General features: G+C 40.5%; 1 protein-coding gene across 1 annotated transcript in view; it reads right to left on the bottom strand.

The window, feature by feature from the left end:
• Window positions 1-5,000, bottom strand: part of LOC119582985 (probable cyclin-dependent serine/threonine-protein kinase DDB_G0292550) — a gene marked incomplete at its 5' end in the record, with an annotated part of 37,904 nt that overhangs the window by 30,816 nt on the left and 2,088 nt on the right. The gene's annotated exons all lie outside the window — the stretch shown is intronic.

Genomic DNA, 5,000 nt, shown 5'->3' with positions numbered 1-5,000 from the left:
GATGCTGTTGGTGGTGTGTGGCCTGTGGTGGTGTGCTGTTGGTGTGTGTGGCGTGTTGGTGTGCTGGTTGGTGGTGGGTGAGTTGTGTGGCGCTGGTGTGGTGATGCTGTTGGTGGTGGTGTGGCGCTGGTGGTGGTGATGCTGTTGTGTGGTGTGGCGCTGTGGTGGTGATGCTGTTGGTGGTGCTGGTGGTGATGCTGTTGGTGGTGGTGGTGGCGTGGTGGTGTGATGCTGTTGGTGGTGTTGGGGGTGTTGGTGGTGGTGATGCTGTTGGTGGTGCTTGTGGGATGCTGTTGGTGGTGTGTGCTGGTGGTGCTGTGGTGGTGATGCTGTGGTGGTGGTGGTGGTGGTGCTGTGGTGGTGATGCTGTTGGTGGTGGTGGTGGTGGTGGTGGTGTGCTGTTGGTGGTGGTGCTGGTGGTGCTGGTGGTGATGCTGTTGGTGGTGGTGGTGTGTGTGGTGGTGGTGTGCTGGGTGGTGGTGGTGGGTGGTGGTGGGTGATGCTGTTGGTGGTGGTGCTGGTGGTGATGCTGTTGGTGGTGGTGGTGGGGTGCTGGTGGTGATGCTGTTGGTGATGGTGGTGGCGCTGGTGGTGGTGATGCTGTTGGTGGTGCTGGTGGTGCTGGTGTTGGTGCTGCTGTTGTTGTTGGTGGTGGTGGTGCTGGTGGTGATGCTGTTTGGTGTGTGGTGGTGGTGCTGGTGGTGGTGATGCTGTTGGTGGTGGTGGTGGCGCTGGTGGTGGTGATGCTGTTGGTGGTGGTGGTGGCGCTGGTGGTGGTGATGCTGTTGGTGGTGGTGGTGCTGGTGGTGCTGGTGGTGATGCTGTTGGTGGTGGTGGTGGTGGTGGTGATGCTGTTGGTGGTGGTGGTAGCGCTGGTGGTGGTGATGCTGTTGGTGGTGGTGGTGGTGGTGCTGGTGGTGATGCTGTTGGTGGTGGTGCTGGTGGTGATGCTGTTGGTGGTGGTGGTGGCGCTGGTGGTGGTGATGCTGTTGGTGGTGGTGGTGGTGGTGCTGGTGGTGATGCTGTTGGTGGTGGTGGTGGTGCTGGTGGTGGTGATGCTGTTGTTGTTGGTGGTGGTGGTGCTGGTGGTGATGCTGTTTGTGGTGGTGGTGGCGCTGGTGGTGGTGATGCTGTTGGTGGTGGTGGTGGCGCTGGTGGTGGTGATGCTGTTGGTGGTGGTGGTGGTGGTGCTGTTGGTGAGGCTGTTGTTGTTTTTGTTGTTTTTGTTGGTGGTGGTGGTGATGCTGTTGTTGTTGTTGGTGGTGGTGGTGGTGCTGGTGATGATGTTGTTGTTGTTTTTGTTCTTTTTATAGTTGTTATTGTTGTTTTTTTATTTTGTTGTTTTTTTTGTTATTGTTGTTGTTGGTAGTGATGTTGTTGTTTTATTATTGTTGTTTCTGTTATTGTTGTTGGTGATATTGGTTTGTTATTGTTGTTTTTGTTATTGTTATTTTTGTTATTGTTGTTATCGTTGGTGGTGATGTTGTTACTGCTGTTGCTGTTGTTGTCGTTGCTGTAGTTGTTTTATATTCTTGGTTTATTCCACTCTTTCTCAGATCTCCTTCCGTCTACATACGTACAGCTGACGTTCCTGTAATTCAAGGGAAGTGGAAGAGGGAACTCAGTTTGTTTGTGCATTTATTTACTTATTTATTTTTGTCTTTTTCATTCTCTCTTTCTTTTTTGTTACATATTCCTGCATTATTACTATTATTATTAATTTTCTTCTTCTTTTTCTCTTTCTTCTTCTTCTTCTTATACGTACACATACATCTCGTGTCACGGAATGTTTTCTTGTTTCTCTCATTTTCCTCTCTCCTCTTTCATTGCATTTTCTTAATTTGTTCCCCTCCTCTCTGCCCCCCCCCCCCCCCCATGCACACACAACCGACGTCCAAACAACAGAAATAAAGTTACAGATTTTATTATATATTACTTAACATTCGAAATAGTTTCCAATGTTTTATTCTGTTTTATCACCTTTTATTACATTTCCTTCATTTATTCCCCTGCTCTGATTCCCACCACCTCGACACCCAAACCAGAGCAAACAAACAAAAAACAAATGAAATAAAGCACGCGTTTTGCTATAAATCTATAAATCAGGAATGTATTTGCTTTTGTTCTCGGTTGCTTTCAATGTTGCATATCATCTGCCTCGCTTCCTCATCCGTGCTTCACTCGTTCACGCTTTGTTCACTCGTCCCGTTCGCGACGTCGTTTTCGCTCACACCCATTTCGGCTCCGCTGTTCAGGCATTAGTCGTTCCGTATTTCATGATGTATGTGTAGCTCTGTTGGCGTAGCTAATGTATTACCAGCAATATGTTTTCAGCGAAGTTAAAATCTTGTTTTCTTGTATATTTTGCTTGTTCCGAGTTTCATGATGCCTGTGTTTCGCTGTTGCCAGGACTAAAGCATTCTTTTAATGGTAATTTCCACGAAAGGATTTTTTTTTTCTGGTCGGTATGTTCCCTTGTCATGTGACTATTGGTTTGTGTTCAGTCGGGTAACACGCAGCGTATGACGTACAGTGTTTAAGTTTTGAGTAGTCTGGTGACAAAGATGCATAGATAAATAGGTAGATTGATGGAAATCCAGGCAAAAGATAGGTAGATGGATGAATGGATGGGTGGTGTTTGGGTGGGTGGGTGAATGGATGGATAGATAGGTGGATGGATGGACGGACAGACTAATAGATAAACAGACATATATATATATATATATATATATATATATATATATATATATATATATATATATATATATATTTGCATATATATATATATATATATATATATATATATATATATATATATATATATATAAGATATTATTGTCATTAAAGATGGACAGACAGATAGATAGATAGATAGATAAAGAGAGAGAGAGAAAGAGAAAAAGAGAGAAAGAGAGAGAGAGAGAGAGAGAGAGAGAGAGAGAGAGAGAGAGAGAGAGAGAGAGAGAGAGAGAGAGAGAGAGAGAGAGGGAGAGAGACAGAGACGAGAGAGACAGAGAGAGAGAGAGAAAGAGAAAGAGAAAGAGAAAGAGAGAGAGCGAGAGATAGAGAGAAAGACAAAGACAGATAGACAAACAGAAAGACAGACAGACAAACAGACAGAAGGAAAGAGGAGGCAATCAGACAAATACGCACACAGATAGACAAACAGGAAGAAAGACAGACAGAGACAGAGAAGAGAAAAGATGTAATTAAACAGATCGAATAAAAGGAAGAGAAAACAGGAGACAGAATTACACAGGAGATTGACGGCGAGAGATTCTGCTCGAGGAATAAGTGACATTTATTCACGATGACGTGATTTTTAGATTCATTTCTAATAAAATTCAGAATCTATTTAAACATCCAAAGTTTCTGCTATATCGGTTCGGCCTTTATTGTTATTGTATGTATCAGCATTATTATTTATTATTATTATTGTTATTACTATTAATATCATTATCATTATTGTTTTACTTATTATTATTATTGTTTTTTGATTATTTTACTATTATTTATTATTATTTCTTATTATTATTACTACTACTACTACTACTACTATTAATATTATTATTATTATTATTATTATTGTTATTATTATTATTATTATTATTATTATTATTATTATTATTATTATTATTGTTATCATCATCATCGTCATTGTTATTATTATTGTTATTATTATTATCATAATTATTATCATTATCATTGATGTTGTTATTATCATCATTGCTGTTGTTATCGTCATGATTGTCATTACCATTATCATTAATTATAATAATAATAATAATAATAATAATAATAATAATAATAATGATAATAATAATAATAATAATAATAATAATAATAATGATAATAATAATAATAATAATAATAATAATAATAATGATAATAATAATAACTATGACGATAATCATGGTATCATTATCAACATTATTTTTATCATTATTCTCGTTATCATCATGATTTCATATGTATCCATTCCGCTTACATATTCAATCACATTTCGCTTTAATGCAACAATTCCGATTTCCTTTAAGCTTCGTCATTCCACAGCACGTTAATAAGATAACAAACCTTTCTTGTCGAATTTGCTTTTATTACACAAAATGGAATCCTTCGTGATTAAAAGCTCATTAGTTAAAAAAAAAAATAATGATGCTGTTTCTTAGAGCGTAAACTATATTGTAAGGATTTTTAAAAAGAATAAGGAGAATAGAAACACTTGTTTGGTCATGTCACTTGAAGGAAAAATAGAAGAGAGATGAGTGATGAAAGGGAGGAGATAGGAGGCGGATTAAGGAGAGAGAGAGGAGGAGAGAACTGAGGAGGAAAGACGGAAGGGGAAAGGAAGAGAATAGGAAGGAGAAGAGAGGAGGAAGAAGAACGGGAGGAAAAGAAGGGTTAGAAAAACAGGTAGGAAGAAAGCGAGGACAGAAAGGAGACAGGAGAGGTACCAAAGAAAAGAAGTTAGAGAGAGAGAGAGAGAGAGAGAGAGAGAGAGAGAGAGAGAGAGAGAGAGAGAGAGAGAGAGAGAGAGAGAGAGAGAGAGAGAGAGAGAGAGAGAGAGAGAGAGAAAAGAAAGAAAGAAAAAAAAACACAGAGGAAAGAAAGGAAAGCCAAAAAAGAAAAGGGAGAGATGGAAGAAAAGAGAAAACAGACGCAGATTTAAGACGTGTGAGTGGAAGGCTGCGTAGGAAAGAGAGGATGAAGCCAACTATTTACTCCACCAATACAGACCCTAACAATCTTAGCATTAGAACTCCGTCTTTCTGTGCCTGTGATTATTACCATTACACTCGGGGGTTTAGTGCCAGACATGAAACTGAGTGCCAAAATACAGCCTCGCTTAAACGACTGTAACAAGCTTGTTTGCGTGTGGAAAGTTTTCGTCGGCGGTGAGTCACAGGAAGGGAGGAGATGATAAGAGAAGGAGAGAGACACTTAGAGATATTAGTGAGGAGAGGAGGTTCGAGTGCGGGGGAGAAAGAAGGGACTTGAAG

The sequence above is a fragment of the Penaeus monodon genome, chromosome 16 (assembly GCF_015228065.2).
Source record: "Penaeus monodon isolate SGIC_2016 chromosome 16, NSTDA_Pmon_1, whole genome shotgun sequence".
NCBI classification, from domain to species: domain Eukaryota; kingdom Metazoa; phylum Arthropoda; class Malacostraca; order Decapoda; family Penaeidae; genus Penaeus; species Penaeus monodon.
This window is presented reverse-complemented; position numbering and strand designations above follow the sequence as displayed.